The sequence below is a fragment of the Coregonus lavaretus genome, assembly GCF_964263955.1.
Source record: "Coregonus lavaretus genome assembly, chromosome: 31".
NCBI lineage: Eukaryota > Metazoa > Chordata > Actinopteri > Salmoniformes > Salmonidae > Coregonus > Coregonus lavaretus.
Window position 1 is genome coordinate 14,620,510 of NC_140018.1, and position 17,189 is coordinate 14,637,698.

Here is a 17,189-nt window from a genome sequence, read left to right on the forward strand (position 1 = left end):
ACGTAAGTGAGGGAGGCCCCGCTCTCTCGCTTTCCCAGATGTTTAGTTCATTTAATTCCGATCTCCTTTGCATTATTGTAGCCTTTTTCTGTAGCCTGTCAACTATGTGTCTATCCCTGTTCTCTCCTCTCTGCACAGGCCATACAAATGCTTCACACCACGTGGCTGTTGCCACTCTAATCTGATGGTCCCTGCGCGCACGACCCATGTGGAGTTCCAAGTCTCTGGCAGCCTCTGGAACTGCCGTTCTGCAGCCAACAAGGCAGAGTTCATCTCAGCCTATGCTACCCTCCAGTCCCTCGACTTCTTGGCGCTGACGGAAACATGGATTGCCACAGAAAACACTGCTACTCCTACTGCTCTTTCCTCGTCTGACCATGTGTTCTCGCATACCCCGAGAGCATCTGGTCAGCGCGGCGGTGGCACAGGAATCCTCATCTCTCCCAAGTGGACATTCTCTCTTTTTCCCGTGACCCATCTCCTCATTTGAATTCCATGCTGTCACAGTCACTAGCCCATTCAAGCTTAACATCCTTGTCATTTACCACCCTCCAGGTTCCCTTGGAGAGTTCATCAATGAGCTTGACAAGTTCCTTTCCTGAGGATGGCTCACCCCTCACAGTTCAGGGTGACTTTAACCTCCCTACGTCTGCCTTTGACTCATTTCTCTCTGCCTCCTTCTTTCCACTCCTTTTCTCTTTTGACCTCACCCTCTCACCGTCCCCCCCTATTCACAAGGCAGGCAATACGCTTGACCTCATCTTTACTAGATGCTGTTCTTCTACTAATCTCACTGCAACTCCCCTCCAAGTCTCCGACCACTACTTTGTATCCTTTTCTCTCTCGCTCTCCTCCAACACTACTCACTCTGCCCCTACTCAGATGGTAATGTGCCGTCGCAACCTTCGCTCTCTCTCTCCCGCTACTCTCTCCTCTTCCATCCTATCATCTCCTCCCTCTGCTAAATCCTTCTCCCTTCGATCTCCTGATTCTGCCTCCTCAACCCTCCTCTCCTCCCTTTCTGCATCTTTTGACTCTCTATGTCCCCTATCCTCCCAGCCGGCTCGGTCCTCCCCTCCTGCTCCGTGGCTTGACGACTCATTGCGAGCTCACAGAAGAGGGCTCCGGGCAGCCGAGCGGAAATGGAGGAACACTAGACTCCCTGCGGACCTGTCATCTTTTCACTCCCTCCTCTCTACATTCTGTTCCTCTGTTTCCGCTGCTAAAGCCACTTTCTACCACTCTAAATTTCAAGCCTCTGCCTCTAACCCTAGGAAGCTCTTTGTCACCTTCTCCTCCCTGCTGAATCCTCCTCCTCCTCCCACTCCCTCCTCCCTCTCTGTGGATGACTTCGTCAACCATTTTGAAAAGAAGGTTGACGACATCCGATCCTCATTTATTAAGTCAAATGACACCGCTGGTCCTGCTCACACTGCCCTACCCTATGCTTTAACTTCTTTCTCCCCTCTCTCTCCAGATGAAATCTTGCGACTTGTGACGGCCGGCCGCCCAACAACCTGCCCGCTTGACCCTATCCACTCCTCTCTTCTCCAGACCATTTCCGGAGACCTTCTCCCTTACCTCACCTCACTCATCAACTCATCCTTGACCACTGGCCATGTCCCTTCCATCTTCAAGAGAGCGAGAGTTGCACCCCTCCTCAAAAAACCTACACTCAATCCCTCCGATGTCAACAACTACAGACTAGTATCCCTTCTTTCTTTTCTCTCCAAATCTCTTGAGCGTGCCGTCTCTAGCCAACTCTCCTGCTATCTCTCTCAGAATGACCTTCTTGATCCAAAACAGTCATGTTTCAAGACTGGTCATTCAACTGAGACTGCTCTTCTCTGTGTCACGGAGGCTCTCCGCACTGCTAAAGCTAACTCTCTTTCCTCTGCTCTTATCCTTCTAGACCTATCCGCTACCTTTGATACTGTGAACCATCAGATCCTCCTCTCCACCCTCTCCGAGTTGGGCATCTCTGGCACTGCTCACTCTTGGATTGTGTCCTACCTGACAGGTCACTCCTACCAGGTGGCGTGGCGAGAATCTGTCTCCGCACCAGGTGCTCTCACCACTGGTGTCACCCAGGGCTCAGTTCTAGGCCCTCTCCTATTATCGCTATACACCAAGTCACTCGGCTCTGTCATATCCTCACATGGTCTCTCCTTTCATTGCTACGCAGATGACACACAATTAATTTTCTCCTTTTGCCCTTCTGATAACCAGGTGGCGAATCGCATCTCTGCATGTCTGGCAGACATATCAGTGTGGATGTCGGATCACCACCTCAAAATGAACCTCGGCAAGACAGAGCTGCTCTTCCTCCCGGGGAAGGACTGCCCGCTCCATGATCTCGCCATCACGGTTGACAACTCCATTGTGTCCTCCTCCCAGAGTGCAAAGAACCTTGGCATGACCCTGGACAACACCCTGTCGTTCTCTGCTAACATCAAAGCGGTGACCCGATCCTGCAGGTTCATGCTCTACAACATTCGCAGAGTATGACCCTACCTTACACAGAAAGCGGCACAGGTCCTAATCCAGGCACTTGAAATTTCCCGTCTGGATTACTGCAACTCTCTGTTGGCCGGGCTCCCTGCCTGTGCCATTAAACCCCTACAACTTATCCAGAACGCTGCAGCCCGTCTGGTGTTCGACCTTCCCAAGTTCTCTCATGTCACCCCACTCCTCTGCACACTCCACTGGCTTCCAGTTGAGGCTTGCATCTACTACAAGACCATGGTGCTTGCCTACGTAGCTGTGAGGGGAACGACACCTCCTTACCTGCAGGCTCTGATCAGACCCTACACCCAAACGAGGGCACTACGTTCATCCACCTCTGGCCTGCTAGGTCCCCTACCTCCACGGAAGCACAGTTCCTGCTCAGCCCAGTCAAAGCTATTTGCTGCTCTGGCACCCCAATGGTGGAACAAGCTCCCCCACGATGCCAGGACAGCGGAGTCACTGACCACCTTCCGGAGACACTTGAAACCCTACCTCTTTAAGGAATACCTGGAATAGTATAAAGTCATCCTTCTACCCCCCCCCCCCCCTCCCCCACCCCCCCCCCCATAAAAAAGAAGAAAAAAAGTGGTTGTCCCACTGGCTATCATAAGTTGAATGCACCAATTTGTAAGTCGCTCTGGATAACAGCGTCTGCTAAATGATGTAAATGTAAATGAACCAAAACACTGTGCAACACTGAGGTCTTTTACAAGGATAATATCATGTTTATGATGTGCTATTTCTGCTCAGGTATTTTGGAGAACAGAAACAGAACATTACAGTTCCCTGCCACTGACTGATCTGAACTAGGTTGATTGGAACCTTTCTCTGAGAGAAATTGAGCTCTTGAGATTGAACTTTTAATTATATTTATGCACTAGACAACAAAACACAATGAAGTCAATCATAAAAAGAGATCTGAATAAGAATTGTGAACTAATTTAGCATAATCTTTGTTTAGATTTGAAACAAGGACATTACTAAACTCATTCAGTAGACATGTGAGAGAGACATTGGTATAAAGGCTACTACAGCCCATGACCAATTATCTACTTTTCAATCTATAGACCAGACAACAATATGCACATCAGTTCAGATGAAGGTTAATTGTTTATTTTTTTTACATCTGCTGATGTAAAAAAGGGCTTATAAATAAATGTGATTGATTTTTCATGAGCTGAAAAAGAAGATCCCAGAAATGTTCCATATGCACAAAAAGCTTATTTTTCTGTTTCAGCATGATAATGCACGGCCCCATGTCGCAAGGATCTGTACACAATTACTTGAAGCTGAAAATGTCCCAGTTCTTCCATGGCCTGCATACTCAAGACATGCCACCCATTGAGCATTTTCGGGATTCTCTGGATCGACGTGCATGACAGCTTGTTCCATTTCCTGCCAATATCCAGCAACTTCACACTGCCATTGAAGAGGAGTGGGACAACATTCCACAGGCCAAAATCAACAGTGTCACGTTTACTCCCACTTCCCCGCTCCGGCGCTCGACGTCGCCGGTTTACTAACCACTGGTCCTGGCAACCCATCATAACGCACACCTGGCAACCATTATTACGCACACCTGCGCCCCATCATTAGGCACACCTGGACTTCATCACTACCCTGATTACTTCCCCTATATCTAGCACTCTGTAGCTTTTCTCACCAGGCAGTATTGGTTCTGTTTTCATGTCAGACGCGTCTCTTGTTTTGTATTGCGCCATGTTAGTTTATATTAAACTCACCAACGACACCTGACTCCCTCTGTCTCCATTAAAGAATACTGCCTCGCAATATGGAAGCAGCAGAAGAGAAAGACATCTCCCAGACGATGGACGAACAGGGACACCTACTCCGCCTACACCACGATCAGCTGGCGCAACTGGGTGCGGCTATGGCTGAGGTCCTCTGCGTCCTCCACCGCCTCGACACCACCTGAGAGAATTCACCTTCAAATAGCGAAGGGCCTTCTACCACGAGTCGTCCCAGCGAGCCAGTCCCCCATCCTACCCAGCAGTCCGCCCAGGTCAGCGATGCTCAACTGTCCCTCCCGGACAAGTATGATGGTACTCCATCCAAATGCCGTGGCCTCCAACTACAGTGCTCCCTCTATTTCGCCCATCAGATGGGAGCTCCCACAACCGAGAGGTCCAAGGTTGCCGCGGTCATTTCCTGCTGACCGGGCAGGCGTTGGAGTGGACTACGGCTGTCGAGGAGAGGAGGAGCTGGGTTCCTATGAGGGGTTCATGGCTCTGTTCAGGGTGGTCTTTGACCATCCACTGAAGGGCAGAGAGGGAGGTGAGCGACTACTCCGGCAGGGTGCCCAGACCGCTGCGGAGTACGCCCTCACCTTCCGGACTGTGGCAGCCTCCAGCGGATGGAATGAGCCGGCGCTCCGCACCCTATTCCGAAGAGGTCTGTCCATAGATTTTGTTACTGATCTCCCTCCATCTGATGGTTTCACCACTATGGTCGTTGTGGACAGATTCTCTAAATCCTGCCGTTTTATCCCTCTCTCTGGTCTCTCTCGTCTCCCGAGTGGCGCAGTGGTCTAAGGCACTGCATCGCAGTGCTAGCTGTGCCACTAGAGATCCTGGTTCGAATCCAGGCTCTGTCGTAGCCGGCCGCGACCGGGAGACCCATGGGGCGGCGCGCAATTGGCCCAGCATCGTCCAGGGTAGGGGAGGGAATGGCCGGCAGGGATGTAGCTCAGTTGATAGAGCATGGCGTTTGCAACGCCAGGGTTGTGGGTTTGATTCCCACAGGGGGTATGAAAAAAAAATGTATGCACTAACTGTAAGTCGCTCTGGATAAGGGCGTCTGCTAAATGACTAAAATGTAATGTAAAAATTTCTCCATACTGCTCTCGAGGTCGCTGAGGCACTGTTCCAGCAGGTCTTCCGGCACTATGCCCTTCCGGAGGACATCGCCTCCGACCGTGGCCCCCAATTCACATCACGGGTATGGAAAGCCTTCATGGAGAAGCTGGGGGTCACGGTCAGCATCACTTTCGGATACCGGCCTCAGTCTAACAGGCAGGTGGAGAGTATGAACCAGGAGCTGGGGAGGTTCCTGAGGAGTCACTGCCAGGACCAGCAGGGGGAGTGGGCTGATTCCTTCCCTGGGCGGAGTACGCCTAGAATTCATTGCGTCACTCCTCCACCGGGCTGACTCCCTTCCAGTGTGTTCTGGGTTATCAACCAGCCGTGGACCCCGAGCCAGACCGACGCTCCTGCGGTGGACGAGTGGTTCAGGCGTGCAGAGGAGGTTTGGAACGATGCCCAAGTGAGGCTCCAGCCCGTCGTCCGCCACCCGAAGGAGCAGGCAGATCGCTTCCCCAGGGAGGCTCCTGTGTTCCAGCCTGTTGATAACGTCTGGCTCTCCACCAGGTACCTCCCACTCCGCCTGCCCTGTAAGAAGCTGAGCCCCCGGTTTGTGGGGCCCTTCAAGGTCCTCCGGAGAATCAACGAGGTAACATAGATTACAGCTCCGCACTAACTACCGGATCTCACTCTATTTTCATGTTTCCCTCCTCAGGCCGGTGGTTCCTGGTCCCCTGGCTGATGCCGTCACTGACGACACCCCTCCGCCTCCCCTGGACATCGAGGGAAGCCCCGCCTATGCCGTCAGATCCCTCCTGGACTCCCGACGTCGTGGGGGTTGGCTCCAGTACCTGGTGGACAAAGGAGGGGTACGGTCCAAAGGAGTGGTGTTGGGTTCCGGTGGACGACGTTCTAGATCCCAACATCATCCGAGATTTCCATCTTCGCTGACCGGCCCACTCCTCACCCTCAGGGCCGTCCCCCTGGCTGGCGTCATCTTGCGGCTGGAGCCGTCGGGCGGGGGGGTACTGTCACGTCTACGCCCACTCGACGTCGCCAGTTTACTAACCACCGGTCCTGGCAACCCATAATTACGCGCACCTGGCAACCATAATTACACACACCTGCGCCCTATCATTAGGCACACCTGGACTTCATCACTACCCTGATTACTTCCCCTATATCTAGCTTTTCTCACCAGGCAGTATTGGTTCTGTTTCCATGTCAGACGCTTCTCTTGTTTTGTATCGCTCCATGTTCGTTTATATTAAACGGACCAACTGCACCTGCTTCCTGTGTCCCCATTACAAACAGCCTGATCAACTCTATGCGGAGGAGATGTGTCACGCTGCATGAGGCAAATGGTGAACACCAGATACTGACTGGTTTTCTGAACCACGCCCTTACCTTTTTTTTTTTTTTTTAAGGTATCTGTGAACAACAGATGCCTATCTGTATTACCAGTCGTGAAATCCATAGATTAGGGTCTAATTTAATTCAATTGACTGATTTCCTTATATGAACTGTAACTCAGTAAAATCTTTGAAATTGTTGTGTTTTGTATTTTTGTTCAGTATACATCTTGATATTTGAGGATATGACAGAGCTGTAACTATCCCAAAAGATTAATTAGACATTACAATGGAATTTGAATTTGAATTAAATAAAAACAAGGAAGCTCTCTGTCCCAAAGGTTATAGAGAGCAGGTAGCCTAGCGTTTAAGAGCGTTGGGCCAGCGCTGGTTCGAATCCCCAAGCCGACTAGGTGAAAAATCTCTGTGCCAATGAGCAAGGCACTTAATCATAATTGCTCCTGTAAGTCGCTCTGGATAAGAGCGTCTGCTAAATGACTAAAATGTAGATCAAACTTGACGCAACAAACATATAGCTCTACAAAGCCATAATGTCATTAATACTATGGCTAATGTAAGGCATCCATCCACCCCTTACCACGTTAACCTTTGAGATACAGCCCTGTATATTCCTGTCCATGTGTCCTGCCCAGGAGAACTATCAGATCAGACAACAGAGAAACACATGATCTCAGTGATCTGACCTGTCACATCTACATGATGCACATGCCTTGGCCAGAGAGACACTGGAAACTTGGTCGCAGACCCCCACTTACTTGTTATGGAAATAAGGCCACAGACCGCAAACTATTGGCAGATTCTATGGCTGCAGAGGCACTTATTATCCCAGTATCCCTTCACATTGTAAATGTGGTACTGGCACTGACCCTGTATATAGTTTCCTCTACTATTTCTTATTTCTCCTGTTTTCTTTATCATATATACAAAACATTATGAACACCTTCCTAATATTGAGTCCCCTTTGCCCTCAGAACAGCCTCAATTTGTCGGGGAATGGGCAAGGTGTCGAAAGCGTTCCACAGGGATGCTGGCCCATGTTGACTCCAATACTTCCCACAGTTGTGTCAAGTTTGCTGGATGTCCTTTGGATGGTGGACCATTGTTGATACACACGGGATACTGTTGAGCGTAAAAACCCGGCAGCGTTGCAGTTCTTGGCACCTACTACCATACCCCGTTCAAAGGCACTTATATTTTTGTCCTGCTCATTTAGCCTCTGAATGGCACACACACACAATCCATGTCTTAATTGTCTCGAGGCTTAAAAATCCTTCTTCATCTACACTGATTGAAGTGGATTTAACAAGTGACATCAATAAGGGATCATAGTTTTCACCTGGATTCACCTGGTCAGTCTATGTCATGGAAAGAGCAGGTGTTCTTAATGTTATACTCAGTATACATATTTTTATTAGTTATACTATTTTAATATTGATAATTGCACTGTTGGGTAGAGCTTGCAAGCATTTCACTGTACTTGTGCACGTGACAATAAAACTTTAACTTCAACTAATTACACATGGGAAAACCAACAATTAGACCTACAGCTATTAAGGTCAACTGTACTGTATAGTCTATAAACAGTAGGCAGCAAAGGTAAAGTACAGTGGAATTTCCCCTTTCTCTACATGACGCAGGAGCTAATCAATTCTATGCATCATCCGCCATGCTGTCCTCTATCAAATATGAATGAGTTTGAAACTTTCACCGTGTGTGCTGTGCTGTGGTGAATAAGATGACAATAATAAATGCAAGTGTTCTGTGCTGTGCTGAGGATTTTGGTAATGACAGATGCAAGCCACACACATGTGGAGATGTGTCCAGAACGTGACCTTTTCAAAGCACTGGGACGTGGGTGTTTTTCTCCATTCCCTTCTTCAAAGCAGGCAGCTTCTTCACAACTAACACAGTTCTGTTCCGCTTGTGGCTATAGAGTTTTCCTTGTAATAGCAAACAATGAAAAATGCAATTTGAGGGGAATTAGAGTATACCTAATTTCACTCTGAGCAATTTGTTGAATTTTTCTCATATTTACATTACTTTACATTTCATGTCATCTTAAAATATTCACTGAATTTACCATTACTTTTTCTTACGATTTCCACATCTGTCACTTTCATATACGGTGCATGTCATTGAGACAATATTTTCCATTTCAGTTAGCGCTCAACATCAATATACAGTGTGAATTCAAGCTTGAAAGCGAAAATGGTGTACTCATCTACACTGTAGATGTAGCTCAGTCAAAGGTATTTGATGCACAGTGACACAGGGCCTAGAAGGGCAACTGGTCAAATACTGCATATCTATATCTATAGTGTTTACATAACCCTCGATACACTATGTACATTTCAATAGGCCTATGTGGGTCACACATGTGCAGCAGCACAGGGCCTAGGGTTAGGGCATGGGGTCACAATGCCTCCACATCTCACCATATGGAGACCTAGAACAATCAGCTGTTCATATGGAAGAGCATCACCATCTCTGACCTCACAGTGTTCTGGAGGTAGGCCCACATCCACTGGGGATGCAGCAACTGTCAGGTCTGCATAGAGGAGTGTGCTATTCACAGCTATCCCCAGTGCTGCACAGTGCTGGTTGACATTATAAGTGACCGGAGCGGGTCCCTCTGTTATTTGCGAGACAGAGGTAGAGACAGAGGTAGAGGTAGAGACAGAGGTAGAGACAGAGGTAGAGGTAGAGACAGAGGTAGAGACAGAGGTAGAGGTAGAGACAGAGGTAGAGACAGAGGTAGAGGTAGAGACAGAGGTAGAGACAGAGACAGAGGTAGAGACAGAGGTAGAGACAGAGGTAGCGGTAGAGACAGAGGTAGAGACAGAGGTAGAGACAGAGGTAGCGGTAGAGACAGAGGTAGAGACAGAGGTAGAGACAGAGGTAGAGACAGAGACAGAGGTAGAGACAGAGGTAGAGACAGAGACAGAGGTAGAGACAGAGGTAGAGGTAGAGGTAGAGACAGAGGTAGCGGTAGAGACAGAGGTAGAGACAGAGGTAGAGACAGAGGTAGAGACAGAGGTAGAGGTAGAGACAGAGACAGAGGTAGAGACAGAGATAGCGGTAGAGACAGAGGTAGAGACAGAGACAGAGGTAGAGACAGAGGTAGAGACAGAGGTAGAGACAGAGGTAGAGACAGAGGTAGAGACAAAGGTAGAGACAAAGGTAGAGACAGAGGTAGAGACAGAGGTAGAGGTAGAGGCAGAGGTTGAGGACAAGGTAGAGACAGAGGTAGAGACAGAGACAGAGACAGAGGTAGAGACAGAGGTAGCGGTAGAGACAGAGGTAGAGACAGAGACAGAGGTAGAGACAGAGGTAGAGACAGAGGTAGAGACAGAGGTAGAGACAGAGGCAGAGGTAGAGACAAAGGTAGAGACAGAGATAGAGACAGAGGTAGAGGTAGAGGCAGGGGTTGAGGACGAGGTAGAGACAGAGACAGAGACAGAGGTAGAGACAGAGACAGAGACAGAGACAGAGACAGAGACAGAGACAGAGACAGAGACAGAGACAGAGGTAGAGGTAGAGGCAGAGGTAGAGGTAACCACCTCTTGGCTGGAGGATAGATCCAACCTGACAGATCTACTGCAGAGGCCTACTCTGTGTCACTGATCTAATGGATACCCACAATGCAGTTAGGGGAGGGGAGGAGGGCCGGAGCTGTTTTACATAATCATACCACAAAGGGCCATATTTGGCTTGTTCCAGGCGTCAAGTTGGGTTGTCAGAGACTCCCATTAGTGATACAACTGCTTCTATTTTGAGTGCTATTATTGCCAATGGAGATGGAGATGGAGAGAGAGAGGGGGAGAGAGAGAGAGAGAGAGAGAGAGAGAGAGAGAGAGAGAGAGAGAGAGAGAGAGAGAGAGAGAGAGAGAGAGAGAGAGGGGAAGAGGAAGGGGTAGAGGAGAGAGAAGGGGAGAGAGAGCTTAAAAGGCTGTGAAAGGTATAATTATAGTATTTTTAAGCACAGTGAGGAGGAGTAGATGAGAGCATTATTGAATATGGAGAGACCTTTTTAGACAGAGGAAATTATATTAGTGTTTTTACAACACGATACAGCTACAATCCTCCTAACGGGCCGTAGTCAGGGCTTTGGGTGTCCTATAGCCAGACTGAGAGCCTGGTTAAAGCATTCGGTCTGGTTTAACCAGGCTCCTACTGAGGAGCCCCATTAATAAAGAATGACACCTCATAGTCATAGGATGACCTCCAACATGCTGATTGGGAAATCTGCTCCTTCATTAGTGGGAGATCATTGGCAAACTGACTGGGATGTGAGTATCGACACACATTCTCCAATAACTGCATTTTGGATCGATTTCAGGTGTAAATGACAGTAAAGGATGCTTACAGTATTCAATAGTGTCTGCATCAGCTGTTCTCCTTTAGATGGATAGTGTCCATCTACAGTCTGAGATACATAATAGGTGGCAAAGCTAAAAGGTAACCATCTGACCAGGCAAGGTGAAACACATATTTCATTCCCTTAGCTAGCCGATGACGTGGATGTCGATTAAGGCAGACCCCTGCACCTCTCTGATTCAGAGGGGTTGGACACATTTCAGTTGAATGTATTCAGTTGTACAACTGACTAGGTATCCCCCTTTCCCTTTCCTTTCCAGTCCATTCATTCAGTATGTCTAATGAGAGGTGTGGACCCAGCCGCTGGCCTAGTGCGCCGATGATTCCACACTTACCAACCCACCGCCACCTCCCAGGTCCCGAGCCCCACAGCAAAACACATCCACTTACCTGGAAGAGAGGAGAGACAAGAAAATCAATGTACCAGCGCACTCAATTATATTACAACTCACCACTTCGTTTTTGTTCCTGCTCTATCGCTGCAGTCGACAACACATAACACTTTACATCTCGACACACAGCACTAGGCACTGCATGTACTTACTTGTAAAGTTTGTTCCAAACAATGTCTTCAAATGAACAGAATCAAAAATGGTAATTCTGAGATATTAATATTAATACGAAAAAACCTGTTGTCTCTATCATGTACGGTTCACAGATCATAGGGTCTTACAGGAGGCATGTATAGGTCTAGAAAGGGCCTAAAATGGCCAGTTTCATCATGATTTGCAATAAAGAAATGGTGATACAAATGTAAAAAGCATGTCAAACATCTTTCCTCCCAGCTGGTAGAGCACGGCGCTTGTAACGCCAAGGTAGTGGGTTCGATCCCCGGGACCACCCATACACAAAAATTTATGCACGCATGACTGTAAGTCGCTTTGGATAAAAGCGTCTGCTAAATGGCATATTATTATTATATTATTAATTAAGTTTCTATATGAGAATTGTCAGAACAATCAGAGATACCAAAAATATTTTGGGGTTACATTGGCATGGAATCGCCCTATAGATCAACACTCATGTCCAATATGATTTATGTTCTATTCCTCCCATTTCATCTTCCATATGTAGTATATAAATCACATTTGAATATTTCTTGTTGTACAGTACTGTAAAACATTACAGGGATAATCTAGGGGATATTACAGATGTTAAATGGCCACAATATGTCAGTGTAATATTATACAGAGCATTTACACTCAGAGATGGGTGGAATAATCAAAGACGGTGTGTATAGTGGGCTATATGACCTCCCATAGCAGCCATCCATCTCCATCCTCCATTTTGTAATCTGGATATCAAATGAGTAATGGAGAGGTAATGTAGCAAGACCTGCCCTGGTCAACCCATCAGCACACACACAGAGGCATAAAGACGCACGCACGCACACACGCACACACACACACGCACGCATGCACACACGCACACACACACACACACACACACACACACACACACACACACACACACACACACACATACACGTACATACACACACGCACAAACGCACACACACACGCACACACACACACGCACGCACGCAGGTGCACACACACTGCTACCATGGACCACCAAAGGTTGAAAGGTAGAGACCGTAATCTTCTCTCAGAAATGTAAGTACACAGAAACCAGATTGCCAAACATTTAAAAAATATTGCCATATCAAAATATCAGAGGTTTCTTGCAGACTATTACATAATGTTTTCGCTCAAAGTACCTGAACTCTTTACAAAGATATAGTGCCCTCTGTAATTATTGTGACAGTGAAGCATTTTTTCTCTTTTGGCTCTATACTTCAAAGGTTTGGAGATATTTGTGCGTCTGTAACTTTGTCACTCATCATTTTTCACAATTCATTCAGGATTATCCGTAATCATGATAGCATCCACATTCATGTAGAAGTGTTTTGAATCATATTCTATATTTATTTACAATAAAAGTGAAAATGACACAATACATTATATATCATTCATTTCTATTGGGAACAAAATAATCTGAAACACAACCAAAACAAACAGCAAATAAATCCAACACATTTGTAAAGTCACAAACTTGATGTAGTCATTGCGTGCTATCAATATGGGACTAAATACTTAACTTACTACTACTTTAATGGACATATTAGTGAATTTGTCCCAATACTTTTGCTCCCCTAAAATGGGAGCACTATGTACAGAAAGGGCTGTAATTTCTAAACGGTTCACCCAATATGGATGGAAATACCCTCAGGTTAACGCTGACAGTCTGCACTTAAACCTTATAGTCATTGTTTGATTTCAAATCCAAACTTTTGAAGTATAGAGCCAAAAGAAGAAAAAATGCTTTACTGTCCCAATAATTACGGAGGACATTGTACATCTTCTCAATATCAATTGAGATGGTGCAGTATGTTTCTTTTGGAATATCCTGTGGATGAAACAGTTCCCTGTTGACATACAATAGGCTTAATGACAGGCATGGTCAAAGATATGTTTCCTCTGCTTTTACTGCTTGGTAGTTAGCAGGAAAACATGTCCATTCCTGCACAATTCCAGGATGTCAGTAGGCCCAATTCCAGAGCTGATTCACTAAGTACAGGGGGGCAGTGCACAAATCATAGCCGTCGGAAAACAGTGACTTTTGTCAGCTAGATTAAATATGGGCTCTGGGACAAAGGGTCAACAATGGGGCCAGAAAAAGTTCAAAGGTGGCAAAGATTTCCTTTTCCATTCAGTTGAATTTTCGATTTCTACTTAACCCACCCATCCCAACACTGGCTGTGTAGCAGTTACTGACACAAGTTAATAATTGCTCTTGATTAAAAAGGCACCTACCACTAAAAACCTGAAGTTTAGCTACAGCAATTAGCCGGCTGACAAATGAGGTGGTCTCAATGGAGTAGTGCTGTACTTCATGTAGGACTTGTAGAGTTATGATGTATTTAGTGTAGACTCCCTGCAACCTGCTGTAGGCTAAATGCACTACATGAGACACATGCAATGTGAGAAAACATTAAAAGTTACGTGCTGTAATCTGATGTCTGGGAGAGAGAGTGAGAGAGCGAGAGGAAAAGAGAGAGAGCGAGAGAGAGAGAGAAAGAGAGGAGAGAGAGAGCAAGAGTGCAGAGAGAGCGAGAGAGAGAGAGAGAGAGAAAGAGAGGAGAGAGAGAGCAAGAGTGGAGAGAGAGCGAGAGAGAGAGAGAGAAAGAGAGGAGAGAGAGAGCAAGAGTGGAGAGAGAGCGAGAGAGAGAGAGAGAGAGAGAGAAAGAGTGGAGAGAGCGCGAGAGAGAGAGAGAGAGAGAGAGAGAGAGAGAAAGAGAGGAGAGAGAGCAAGAGTGGAGAGAGAGCGAGAGAGCGAAGCGCAGCAGGAGAAATGTGATCATCCCAGCCGAGCGAAGGCTCTCCTCACTCTCTCCATCGCTCCCTCCTTATCTCTGCAGGGCTGATCAATAATTAACACCAGTACATGATGCTCTAATGACCTTTAATACCCATTTAGCAGATAACACCATAACACCAAAACACCTGGGGTATGAGACTGACTGGACCTCACCTCCTTGTACCAAACCTCTCAATACCTTATCACCTATTACTGTCTATCTCTCTCTCTTAAGTCTCTCTCTCAAGTGTTTCACTCTCTCTCTCACCTCTCTATTCCTCTCTCTCTCTTTTTTCTCTATTTCTGTCTCTCGAGGAAAAGACGCTCAGGTTTATTGAAATGCTCTTCTTTTTTGTCTCGGTAATTGCTCTCGCTCTAAGATTCCGTTCCTCTCTTCTTTCCCTTTCTTGACACTCATCCTTATTCCCTGAGGGTAGCCGTCTACCATCTTCTATCGTCTCTTTCTCCCCCTGACTCTCCACGCCCCTCCCCTCCCTCCCCTCCTCTCCCTCCCCTCTCCCCTCCCCTCCTCTCCCTACCCTCTCTCCTCCTCTCCCTCTCACCTCCCCTCCCATACTCTCCCTCCACTCTCCCCTCCTCTCCCTCTCACCTCACCTCCCCTCCCCCTCCTCTCCTCTCCTCCCCTCTTGAATGCTGGATGGTGTGGAAATCTCCATGATAGCACATCAATACATCTTTCCATATTGTATGACATGTGTGGTAAGGACCATTCCTCAGGCAATCCATCACCCCTCCCCTCACTCTTCCCCTCCCAGCCACCCTCCAAAAAGAGTTTAACTAGAAAGCCAGACTGTAATTCAGCTCTGAGGGAGAGAGAGAGAGAGAGAGAGAGAGAGAGAGAGAGAGAGAGAGAGAGAGAGAGAGAGAGAGAGAGAGAGAGAGAGAGAGAGAGAGTAGAGAGAGAGAGTAGAGAGAGAGAGAGAGAGAGAGAGAGAGAGAGAGAGAGAGAGAGACCAATCCCCCTGGATGTCTACATCGCAGGATATGAGAGAATGCTGCCTCATCACAACACTTACAGTGGCTTGCGAAAGTATTCACCCCCCTTGGCATTTTTGCTATTTTGTTGCCTTACAACCTGGAATTAAAATTGATTTTGGGGGGGTTTGTATCATTTGATTTACACAACATGCCTACCACTTTGAAGATGCAAAATATTTTTGGGGGTGAAACAAACAAGAAATAAGACACAAAAAAAAGAAAACTTGAGCGTGCATAACTATTCACCCCCCCAAAGTCAATACTTTGTAGAGCCATCTTTTGCAGCAATTACAGCTGCAAGTCTCTTGGGGTATGTCTCTATAAGCTTGGCACATCTAGCCACTGGGATTTTTGCCCATTCTTCAAGGCAAAACTGCTCCAGTTCCTTCAAGTTGGATGGGTTCCGCTGGTGTACAGCAATCAATTGGATTGAGGTCTGGGCTTTGACTAGGCCATTCCAAGACATTTAAATGTTTCCCCTTAAACCACTCGAGTGTTGCTTTAGCAGTATGCTTAGGGTCATTGTCCTGCTGGAAGGTGAACCTCCGTCCCAGTCTCAAATATCTGGAAGACTGAAACAGGTTTCCCTCAAGAATTTCCCTGTATTTAGCGCCATCCATCATTCCTTCAATTCTGACCAATTCCCAGTCCCTGCTGATGAAAAACATCCCCACAGCATGATGCTGCCACCACCATGCTTCACTGGATGGTGTTCTTGGGGTGACGAGAGGTGTTGGGTTTGTGCCAGACATAGCGTTTTCCTTGATGGCCAAAAGGCTAAATTTTAGTCTCATCTGACCAGAGTACCTTCTTCCATATGTTTGGGGAGTCTCCCACATGCCTTTTGGCGAACACCAAACGTGTTTGCTTATTTTTTTTCTTTAAGCAATGGCTTTTTTCTGGCCACTCTTCCCTAAAGCCCAGCTCTGTGGAGTGTACGGCTTAAAGTGGTCCTATGGACAGATATTCCAATCTCCGCTGTGGAGCTTTGCAGCTCCTTCAGGGTTATCTTTGGTATCTTTGTTGCCTCTCTGATTAATGCCCCCCTTGCCTGGTCCGTGAGTTTTGGTGGGCGGCCCTCTCTTGGCATGTTTGTTGTGGTGCCATATTCTTTCCATTTTTTAATAATGGATTTAATGGTGCTCCGTGGGTGTCACAAGCCGGGCTAGAACTCCGGTCTCAGATGTGGAAAGCTGGGGGTACTACCCCTTAGCCACAGAGGAGGTGTTGTAGGACCCAAATGAAACACCCAAGGCAATACTCCAGGTAAGTTGATTTAATGTTCCAAAACAGGAGGCAAAACAAAACAACTCCACGAGGGGAGAAAAACAAACTAAAGATAACTTCGAACAGCTTACTAGGACAGACACGGTGGGACAAAGCAGGAGACACATAGTCAGGACGCAATAACCAAGTGAGAAACAAGGGGAAAACACACAGCTAAAATACTAAAGGGAAAACAAGGCACAGGTGACCTGGATCAAACTAATGAGGACACACGAGGAAGAACTAAGGCAGAGGGGAACACAGCTGACCTCTAGAGGCCCGGAGACAAACAGGAGAAGCAGGAAGCTGACAGGACCCCCTCCTCTAGGAACGACTCCTGACGTTCCTTCCAGAACACCCTGGCCCCCGGGTGCGAAAATCTCGGATCAACCCTGGGTCCAGGATGTCCCTGGCTGGAACCCAGGAGCGCTCCTCTGGCCCGTAGCCCTCCCAGTCCACCAGATACTGCAGAGAGTTCTGGACCCTC

General features: G+C 47.3%; 1 pseudogene across 1 annotated transcript in view; it reads left to right on the forward strand.

The window, feature by feature from the left end:
- Nucleotides 1-5,481: 5,481 nt before the first annotated feature.
- LOC311106773 (syntaxin-binding protein 5-like) overlaps nucleotides 5,482-17,189 on the forward strand; it is a 50,286-nt pseudogene continuing 38,578 nt past the window's right edge. The window contains exons 1-3 of the transcript in view: nucleotides 5,482-5,573; nucleotides 5,688-5,936; nucleotides 6,043-6,352. The product of the transcript in view is annotated as a syntaxin-binding protein 5-like (transcript). The remainder of the gene's footprint in view (nucleotides 5,574-5,687; nucleotides 5,937-6,042; nucleotides 6,353-17,189) is intronic.